The sequence below is a fragment of the Dama dama genome, chromosome 1 (assembly GCF_033118175.1).
Source record: "Dama dama isolate Ldn47 chromosome 1, ASM3311817v1, whole genome shotgun sequence".
NCBI classification, from domain to species: domain Eukaryota; kingdom Metazoa; phylum Chordata; class Mammalia; order Artiodactyla; family Cervidae; genus Dama; species Dama dama.
This window is the reverse complement of record NC_083681.1, coordinates 79,169,621-79,181,147: the sequence shown is the minus strand read 5'-3', so window position 1 is coordinate 79,181,147 and position 11,527 is coordinate 79,169,621. Positions and strand designations below refer to the sequence as shown.

General features: G+C 37.6%; 1 pseudogene; it reads left to right on the top strand.

Annotated features, from left to right (window-relative positions):
- The first annotated feature begins 6,999 nt into the window (after positions 1-6,999).
- Positions 7,000-10,058, top strand: LOC133056279 (olfactory receptor 5T17-like; annotated as a pseudogene).
- Positions 10,059-11,527: the final 1,469 nt, after the last annotated feature.

The following is an 11,527-nucleotide window of genomic DNA, read 5'->3' as shown; positions in this document are numbered from 1 at the left end:
TGTATTTGCCACAAATTACTTATGCACAAAGTGTCACTAGTCTGTTTTAGGAAGTGGGATCTTTGCATTCCACAGATATGAAACCCTATACACAAAATATTTGACCTTCCTCGCTTCCGTTTCTCTCACGTTCTAATGCTCTATCACACAGAATGTTATAGTTACCTGTGTGCTGTCGCATCTCTCCTTCAGCCCTTCCTATCTATGTGTTCACGTCTTGTCATTCTTATTAAACTTTTTTGTAGAACTGTGCTTGTTAGTTCTCGCTGTGCCGGATCGGCGTCGCTGCAGGGGCTTCGCCCTAACCAGCTGAGCGGCGGCCGCCCTCCAGGCGCGGTGCGCGGGCTTCTCTCGTCGCGGCAGAAAGTGAGCGTGCAAGTGGCTCTTTGTGACCCCGTGGACCAGCCTCCTCTGCTCATGGAGTTCTCCAAGCACGAGGACTGGGGTGGGCAGCCGGTCCCTTCTCCTCGGGGTCGTCCCACCCCCGGGGCTGAGCCCAGGTTGAGGAGCAGAGCACAGGCTCGGGAGCTGCGGACGCGGACGCGGGCGTAGGTCCTCTGAGGCGAGTGCAATCTTCCCAGATCGGGGAGCAAGCCCGTGTCCCCCGCATTGGCGGGGGGGTTCTTTACCACTGAGGCACCAGGGAAGTCTACTCTTATCAAACTGATAATGAACTCTATCTCGTATCACTTTGAAGTGTGGTATTTTAAAATTTACCTAAAAAAATATAGTTATCCTTCTTTAAGAAGAGACACGACTCTGTTGACAAAGGTCTGTATAGTCAAGGGTATGGTCTTCCTAGTGGCCACATACAGTTGTGAGAGTTGGGTCTTAAAAAAGGCAGAATGCCAAAGACTTGATGCCCTTAAACCGTGCTGCTGAGAATTCTCCTGAGGGAGATCAAACCAGTCAGTCTTAAGGGAAATCAACTCTGAGTACTCGTTGGAAGGACTGATACTGAAGTTGATGCTCCAGTATTTTGGTTCAGCCAACTCATTGGAAAAGTCCCTGACGTGGGAAAGATTGAAGGCAGAAGAGAGTGTCAGAATGAGATGTTTGGATGGCATCACCAGTGCAGTGGGCATGAACTTGGGAAAACTTTGGGAGATGTTGAGGGACGGGGAGGCCTGACGTGCTGCAGTCCACGTGGTCACAAAGAATCTCAGACATGACCTGGCCACTGAACAACAACGGAGAATTATAAATTTTGTCATATGTTATGATTTCATTATCTTCATGTTTTAGAGAAGGGATTAGAGAAAATTAGAAAGGCTTTATTTCCAGAAAGAGACAAGTGGATTTTGCAGAATTGTGATTATCAGCCTCGTTTGTTATTGTCATTTAGTCTTAAGTGTTGTCCAATTCTTTTGTGACTCCATGGATGGTAGCATGTCAGGCTCCTCTGTCCATGGGATTTCCCAGGCGAGAATTCTGCAGTGGGTTACCATTTCCTTCTCCAGGGGATCAACTTAATAGCATATAGCTATTTAGGATCAAAGCTTAGAATAGTCCTATAGTAGTAGGTTTTTTTTTCCACTGAGGGATTTTTTAAATTAAAGTATGCTGATGTAATCACTCTCATCAGGTAGTTCATTATCCAGAAACATCCACTTGTTTATAAGAGAAAAGTTCATCTTGAAACTTCTGTACCAGAAAATAGAGGACCTCTAGAGACTTCACTGTAGACTTTAAGAAGAACTTGAGACGATGGTGGAGTATAAGAATATAAATACATAATATTCACAGAGTATCTTGAGTGAAGAGTTCATTTCCACAGGTAAGAGGAAAGTGTTTTCGTAACTTGCAATACATTTTAGAAAATATACCTTTGAATTTGAGACTGGAATAAGTGTCTTAATATTTGTATTCAAGACAGAAGATTTGAGTTAAATCAAAGTTTTATTAAAAATCTAATATACTCCTTTCAGGAAACATAGCAAAGAAAATAAAAAGGATTCCATATATATTTTGGTCAATAGAATTGTAAATTAGAAATTTTCATTAATTTCCTTGATGAAAAATAATGTTCTGTATAGGGGCAGAACAATTAAGGGGTTACATTTAAATTTTAAGAAAATTATTAAATGAAGAAAAATTAACTATTAAGCAACCATTTGGTATATGACACTTTGGAATCACAAATTTTGGACAGAAGAATACAAACTAATTTTAAATGTTATTTTATAGCTAGTTAATTGATCTAGAAGTCACTTGTATGTGTGTGTGTGTGTTTTAACTTCTTGGCTTAATAAACTTAATTGCTTAAAAAAAGAGAATTAAACTATTCAAAGTTTCTATCTCATACAGTTTCTAGGTTGTAAAATGTCTTGAATTATGCCAAGTCATAATGAAATTTCAATGCAATCATGTAGAAATAGTATAGATTCTGAAGTCAGAGAAATCTAGGCTTCAGTCCTGGTTCTCCTAGGAACTGCATGAGCCTGGTCAAGTTATATGTCTAGTGGAGCCTTGGTGTTCTCATCTATTAATATAAGATGATGCTGAATTATATAGCTTGCAGGTTGCTATGTAGATTACATTATGTAATATGCAGACAGTTCCTAACCCCCTAGTAGCCACTCAGTCTTACACAGTAGCCGCCCTCCTCACTCTCCTTCCTGCTGAGCTTACTGTCAGTAACACTGCTTCCATGGACACCTAGTACTTTACATTTTTTATCATGAGTGTTGGGAAACATTTTGTTTTCATCTTTTAGATTCATTATATTTTGCTAAAAAATTACAATTTCTAGTCCCCATCCATTAAAGTGAAATAGTAAGACATAAACACAACCAGTTCTAATTTTTTCCAATATCACTTAACAAAAAAGCCTGTTTGAAAAACTGGACATAGTAGTTAAACATCATACTTTTTCTCTGTCACAACTCCAGTGCCCTTTAATGAAATAAATAAATTCTCTAATGGGACATAATTTTGAATAAAGCATACCTTCTTTAATAAACTCATCTTTTAGCTCTGCAGGTAAGAACAGAGACATCAAAGATTGTTATAAATTTATACTGGCCAGAGGAACAGGCAAATTTAAATAAATACATCATTATTTTAAATTGACATGCCACATTTTCTTTTTAACATTCTATATTTTTTATTTTGAAAAGCAATACTAATTCTTACCTTTTCTTTTTCTGAGCTTAAAAAGTTCATAAGCCAAGCTTTTTATATGCTTTTGTTTTTTTAGACTGGCTCACAGAATGCCATTTATAAATTCTAATTTTAAGCACACCGGTAATTTTCAAAGGACATTTATGGAAGGGCTAGTTTTTAGAGGAGATGATTCACCATTCTAATTTCAGAACAGACAGATTTCAGTGAGTGAAATGCAATTTAATGCATTTAATGCAGTTTCTTATAACATAGAATATTGGTAGGTACTGGGTTTAATTTGAATAGAATAGTATTTTGATATCTATCTAGTGCCATATAGCAAATATGTGTATTATTTTTAAAATAAGCTTTTTGTTTCTGTCTGGGACCTAGCTAAATGCTGTTATTTTTCAATTTGATTTAAACTTTTTCACTTTATTGGAGTTAAATAAAGCTTGGAAGTTATGTTTAGTTTATATGCATCATTCACAAATGCTTAATATTTTACCTAATAAAACATATTTTAATGCAGCTGATTAAAAAATGTTCCCTCCTATGACACCATATTCAGGTAGTAGAACAAGATATTCCTGAAAATTATGGTCAATTAGTTTTTCTTTCTGTCTTTTTTTTTTTTTCTGGTGGTTCAGAAATAACTCCCAAGTTTATGATGTCAGTAAGCACTAAATCTGAGATTTTAGTATAGGGTTTTAACTCCCAATAAAGTTCTCAATTTCTCATGATTGTCTTATTATAAGCATATCAGTTAAGCAAATCTTGAATTGCAGTGTCACTGAAATTTCTCCTGTACATATCCATGAACACATATCTTGTGATGGCTTCATTAGAGGACCACATGCTGGTGCAGTCTTCAAAATTTGCTTGCATATCTGTACCTGTTTTCTCTGTGCTTATTCTATCTGCTTTATTCCTGTTTTTTTTTTTTTAATCTTACTCTCTATAGTAAATATTTCTATATATAGTTCATGGATTTGAGAGAGAAAGAAATAGGAAAAGAAAGAAAGAAAGAGATATGTTTGGAGAGAAAAAGAGAACACAAATTTTAAAAAGTAATGTAATTTTGATGAGGCACCCAAATTTATTAATACATATTTGTATATTAATTGATGTTCTATAAACAGTTTTATTATGATGGCTTAAAACTCCACATTAAAAAAAATTAGATCATGGCATCCAGTCCCATCACTTCATGGCAAATAGAAGGGGAAAAAATGGAAGCAGTGACAGATTTTCTCTTCTTGGGCTCCAAAATCATTGTGGATGGTGACTGCAGCCATGAAATTAGAAGACGTCTGCTTCTTGGAACAAAGGCAATGACAAACTCAGACAGCGTATTAAAAAGCAGAGACATCACTTTGCGGAGAAAGCTTCATAGAGTCAAAGCTGCGGTCTTTCCAGTAGTTATGTAGGGATGAAAGATTTAGTCCATAAAGAAGGCTATTACTGTTAGTCGCTCAGTCACGCCTGACTCTTTCCGACTCCCTGGACTGCAGCCCACCAGGTTCCTCTGTCCATGGGATTTTCCAGGCAGGGATAGTGGAGTGGGTTGCCATATTCTTCTGCAGGGGATCTTCCCGACCCAGGGATCGAACCCGGGTCTCCTGCACTGCAGGCAGATTCTTTACCATCTGAGCTAGGAAGGAAACCCTGAGGGCTGAGTTGATGCTTTTGAACTGTGGCAGGGAGGCCTGCCATGCTGCAGTCCATGGGGTAGTAGAGTCAGATAACACTCAGTGACTGAAGAGCAACAATTTTCTTAATATAACAATTCAAACTTAATGATACTTTATTATTTTTGTCTCTTTGTGTTCTTATAATTATTATGTAGGTTGTATGGGTTTATACAGAAATCAGAACTTATTATAATTTTTTTTTACTCTAGACTTTTCTAAGAATCAAATGAACATTTTTTGGTGTTGTAAACTCACACGTCTTTGTTGTTTAGTTCCTAATTCGTGTCCAGCTCTTTTGCAACCCCATGAACTGTAGTCTGCCAGGCTTTTCTGTCCATGGAATATCCCAGGCAAGAATATGGAAATGGGTTGCTATTTTCTTCTCCAGGGGATCTTGCAGACCCAGGGATCAAACTTGTGTCTCCTGCATTGGTTGGCAGATTATTTACCACTGAGCCACCAGGCAAGTCTTTAAACTTAAACTTATCAATCTATTTATTCTTTGCATTAGAAATAGCCTCTAAATGGATCCATGGAAACGTTTCTGGGAAAATAAAGACGTGGTTTTCTTCTAACAGCAAGTTAAAGATTTTTATTTATTCTCTTCTTGATGTGTGGCATCTAAATGCAATTAAAATGTAGTATGTTTAACATCATAAGTATAATTTTCTTATAAGTCATTGAATTCAGCCTTACCCTGTATATGGCAGATTTTCCATTACTTTATGATGCTTCTTAATTACAACATGCTGAAGGAAAAATAAAAGAGGGAGGTGGGAGGGGGGATCGGGATGGGGAATACATGTAACTCCATGGCTGATTCATGTCATTGTATGACAAAACCTACTGAAATGTTGTGAAGTAATTAGCCTCCAACTAATTAAAAAAAAAAAGTTAACTTGCCAAAAATCTGCCCTTTAATGTGATGAACAGGGAGGCCTAGCATGCTGCAGTCCATGCAGACACAAAGAGTCAGACATGACTGAGCAACTGAACTGAACTGATTGAATGTGATGAATCCAGTAATTAATTGTGTTTCAGTAATTAACTAAAATTTCAGTTCAAATGTGATTGACTCTTTAACTTTAGAAATATATATATATGTATATTTTTGTACATATGTATACAAAGTGTACACATATATATGTATTTCCCTCTATTTGTATATGTACTTCCCTCTATTCATATACAACCAAATGAGAAACAGTGTGATACAGGGGAAAAAAATAAATCAAACACAATTTTGTGGCAAATAGGGTGATTTTATTATCTTAGCAAAAAATTTCTAAAAAACTATTTTTTGTCTATGATCAGGTGACATTAATTTCACAAATATTTTAGAAACCCCATAAATAACTATAATATATTAAAAGATTTGTTTTTGACAGAAATATATCTCAAAAATATATCCAAGAACTTTGCAGAGATGATAGTATATGACTATAGAAATACCTCACATTGCTACTAAAATAAAATTTGAAAATCAGTAACAGTATGATAAACTGCAGAGGCCAACATGAACACCTTAATGACACCTATTTTTAGAAAAAAAATTAGCATTCATATTGTTATTCTTTGCAAAATGGCTATATAATCTCCAAAATACTGTCCGCTGTTCAGTTTACCACTATTCTTGAATGGAAACGAATGGGACAATATAATTGCCAGAAAAAAAGGATATAAAATGATTTTGTTTAAACAAACAGCTCTGCACAAAAGTTTCATTTATGTCATTTCTTACTTATCTGGGAACATTTAATATTAAATAATTTTACATTGTTTTCTTATTGAAATCAAACTCAACCTTGTGTGATTACTTCCATTTTTACATTTGTGAACATAAAAAGACACTTCATGCACCTTATAGCAAAGCTAGTATTTAATTGTGTGCTTTCCACTATAATATTTCATGATTGGAATAGTCCTATAGTTATTTATACTTGTTTATTTTAAAGCTATGTAATATGAACACAGGTAGTAAAGAATATAACAAAAAATAGACTGGAAAATAAACCGCTTAAATTGACATGATATTTTTAACATGATGAATCTAGTCAACAATTGAATGTAATAACTTCTTTTATTAACTGCAAAATGTATCCATTTGAATCCAAGATCTTCATCACTGACCATTCCATGATTACAAAGGAAATCATTAGATCCTGATAAGAAACACATAGGAAGATATAGTCAGGTGGACTCTATTTTCACAAAATACTGCCTTTAGAACCTGTAGAGAAAAGCTAAAATGGTACAGCTCCCATCAGATTTAAATTCATACTGAATCCAGATGAAAACTGTAACTGAATTAAACATGTTTATACTGATAGGCTTTACGGATGATTTAGAGGTGCAAGTCTACCTATTTTTACTTTTTCTGACAATCTATCTTTTTACACTGGTAGGAAATTTGGGACTGGTTATGTTGGTCGTTGTGGATTCCCGGATCCAAAACCCAATGTACTATTTTCTCAGTGTCTTATCATTCCTGGATGCCTGCTATTCTTCAGTGGTCACTCCAAAAATGTTGATTAATTTCCTGTCAGAGAATAAAACCATTTCCTACCTTGGATGTGCAGTACAAATGCTTCTCTTTGTTACTTTTGGGACCACAGAATGCTTTCTCTTGGCTGCAACGGCGTGTGATCGCTCTGTGGCCATCTACACCCCCCTCCGGTATTCAGTCAGCATGGCGCCCAGGGTCTATGTGCCACTCACCATTGCTTCCTATGTTGGTGGCGTCTTGCATGCTTCTGTACACACCGTGGCTACTTTCAGCCTCTCCTTCTGTGCCTCCAATGAAATCAAGCATGTCTTCTGTGACATCCCTCCCCTCCTCGCTATTTCTTGCTCTGACACTCACACAAACCAGCTTCCGCTCTTCTATTTAGTGGGCTCTATTGAGATAGTCACTGTCCTGAGTGTCCTGATCTCCTATGGTTTCATTCTGTTGGCCATTCTGAGGATGCGTTCTGCTGAAGGGAGAAGGAAAGTCTTTTCTACATGTGGCTCTCCTAACTGGAGTGAGTATTTATCATGGAACTATCCTCTTCACATATATGAGGCCAACTTCCAGCTATGATTCAAACCATGACATGATCGTGTCAACATTTTACACCATTATCATTCCCATGCTGAATCCTATCATCTACAGTTTAAGGAATAAAGATGTAAAAGAGGCAATGAAAAAATTGTTGAGAGAAGTTGGTGTATAACCATAGTGTATTTTTAGTACTGAATAAAGCTACAAAGATTAAATGTTGATATCTTGATGCTAAGCAACTAAAGAAGAAAATGCTCCATTTCGGTTACTAGTGTCTGTGTATCCTAGAATAAAACATTACTAGTCCATCAAGAACAAGACTGGGAGTTGACTGTGGCTCAGATCATGAACTACTTATTGTCAAATTCAGACTTAAATTTAAGAAAGTAGGGTAAACCACTAGACTATTCAGGTATGACCTAAATCAAATCCCTTATGACTATAAAATGGAAGTGAGAAATAGATTTAAGGGACTAGATCTGATAGACAGAGAGCCTGATGAACTATGGACAGAGGTTCATGACATTGTATAGGAGACAGGGATTAAGACCGTCCTCATGGAAAAGAAATGCAAAAAAGCAAAAGGCTATCTGAGGAGGCCTTACAATAGCTGTGAAAAGAAGAGGAGTGAAAAGCAAAGGAGAAAATGAAAGATATACCCATTTGAATGCAGAGTTCCAAAGAATAGCGAGGAGAGATAAGAAAGCCTTTCTCTATGATCAGTGCAAAGAGATGGAGGAAAATAATAGAATGGGAAAGACTAGAGATCTCTTCAAGAAAATTAGATATACCAAGGGGACATTTCATGCAAAGATGGGCTTGACAAAGGGCAGAAATGGTATGGATCTAACAGAAGCAGAAGATATTAAGAAAAGGTGGCAAGAATACACAGAAGAACTGTACAAAAAAGATCTTCATGACCCAGATAATCACAATGGTGTGATCACTCACCTAGAGCCAGACTTCCTGGAATTCGAAGTCAAGTGGGCATTAGGAAGCAGCACTACAAACAAAGCTAGTGGAGGTGACAGAATTCCAGTTGAGCTATTTCAAATCCTGAAAAATGATGCTGTGAAAGTGCTGCACTCAATATGTCAGCAAATTTGGAAAACTCAGCAGTGGCCACAGGACTGGAAAAGGTCAGTTTTCATTCCAATCCGAAAGAAAGGCAATGCCAAAGAATGCTCAAACTACCGCGCAATTGTACTCAGTACAATTTGAGTAAAGAAATGCTCAAAATTCTCCAAGCTAGGCTTCAGCAATATGTGAACTGTGAACTTCCAGATGTTCAAGCTGGTTTTAGAAAAGGCAGGGGAACCAGAGATCAAATTGCCAACATCCGTTGGATCATCAAAAAAGTAAGAGAGTACCAGAAATACATCAATTTCTGCTTTATTGACTATGCCAAAGCCTTTGACTGTGTGGATCACAATAAACTGTTGAAAATTCTGAAAGAGATGGGAATACGAGACCACCTAAACTGCTTCTTGAGAAACCTTTATGCAGTTTAGGAAGCAGCAGTTAGAACTGGACATGGAACAACAGACTGGTTTCAAATAGGAAAAGGAGTACGTCAAGGCTGTATATTGTCACCCTGCTTATTTAACTTACATGCTGTGTACATCATGAGAAATGTTGGGCTGGAGGCACCACGAGCTGGAATCAAGATTGCCGGGAGAAATATCAATAATCTCAGATATGCAGGTGACACCACCCTTATGGCAGAAAGTGAAGAATTAAAGAGCCTCTTGATGAAAGTGAAAGAAGAGAGTGAAAAAGTTGGTTTAAAGCTCAACATTCAGAAAACTAAGATCTGGCATCCAGTCCCGTCACTTCATGGGAAATAGATGGGGAAATAGTGGATGACTTTATTTTTGGGCTCCAAAATCATTGCAGATGGTGATTGCAACATGAAATTAAGACACTTACTTCTTGGAAGAAAAGTTATGACCAACCTAGACAGCATATTAAAAAGCAGAGACATTACATTGTCAACAAAGGTCCATCTAGTCAAGGCTATGATTTTCCCAGGGGTCATGTATGGATGTGAGAGTTGGACTATAAAGAAAGCTGAGTGCCAAAGAATTGATACTTTTGAACTGTGGTGTTGGAGAAGACTCTTGAGAGTCTGTTGGACTCCAAGGAGATCCAACCAGTCCATCCTAAAGGAGATCAGTCCTGGGTGTTCATTGGAAGAACTGATACTGAATCTGAAACTCCAATACTTTGGCCACCACATGCGAAGAGATGACTCATCTGAAAAGACCCTGATGCTGGGAAAGATTGAGGGCAGGATGAGAAGGGGACGACAGAGGATGAGATGGTTGGATGGCATCACTGATTCAATGGATGTGGGTTTGGGTGGACTTCGGCAGTTGGTGACTGACAGAGAAGCCTGGAGTGCTGCTGTTCATGGGGTTACAAAGAGTCAGACACGACTGAGTGACTGCACTGAGTCCATCAAAATAACATTTTACAAATATAGTTCATGTCATTTATATGCTGATCACTACCTTTAAACTAATCCATATTAAATATACGCTGATGTAAGTATATTGCAGTTGTCATTCACTCTGTGATTTGTTTCACACCCTGTTGTTATAGCTATAATCTTGTGATTCGGTAGATTGATGTAAGCTCACATTAATTATAGAAAATCTTTAGCACACATTATGAAGTTACTTCTCCATTCTGGAACCCCTATGAAGAACCTCCATGTGATCTCACACAATATATTCCATCCAGGTATATGGGCATGACTTTTCCAGCTTGGTTCAATATCATATATCTTTATTTCATTATCAAAATATTTTCTTATTACCATCAAATTATAGAAATAGATTAGGTCCAGTTTCAAACTCCAAAAATTATATTGACAGTAGGTGGTAATATTTATTGATAGTATGTTTAAGGTCAAGTCAGTTCAGTTCAGACGCTCAGTCGTGTTCAACACTTTGTGACACCACGAACCACAGCACGCCAGGCTTCCTGTCCAAAACCAACTCCTGGAGTCTACCCAAACTCATCTCGATCGAGTCGGTGATGCCATCCAACCATCTCATCCTTTGTCGTCCCCTTCTCCTCCCGCCTTCAGTCTTCCCCAGCATGAGGGTCTTTTCAGATAAGTCAGCCCTTTTCATCAGGTGGAAAAATTATTGGAGTTTCAGCTTCAATATCAGTCCTTCCAATGAAAACCCAGGACTGATCTCCATTAGGATGGACTGGTTGGACCTCCTTGCAGTCCAAGGGACTCTCAAGGGTATTCTCCAACACCACAGGTCAAAAGCATCAATTCTTCTATGCTCAGCTTTCTTTATAGTCCAACTCTCACATCCACACATGACCCCTGGGAAAACCATAGCCTTGACTAAATGGACCTTTGTTAACAAAGTAATGTCTCTGCTTTCTAATATGCTGTCCAGGTTGGTCACTTACTCCTTCCAAGGAGTAAGTGTTTTTTAATTTCATGGCTGCAATCACCATCTGCAGTGATTTTGGAGCCCTGAAAAAATAGAGTCAGCCACTGTTTCCACTGTTTCCCCATCTATTTCCCATGAAGTGATGGGACTGGATGCCATGATCTTAGTTTTCTGAAGGTTGAGCTTTAAGCCAACTTTTTCACTCTCTTCTTTCACTTTCATCAAGAGGCTCCTTAGTTCTTCACTTTCTGCCATAAGGGTGGTGT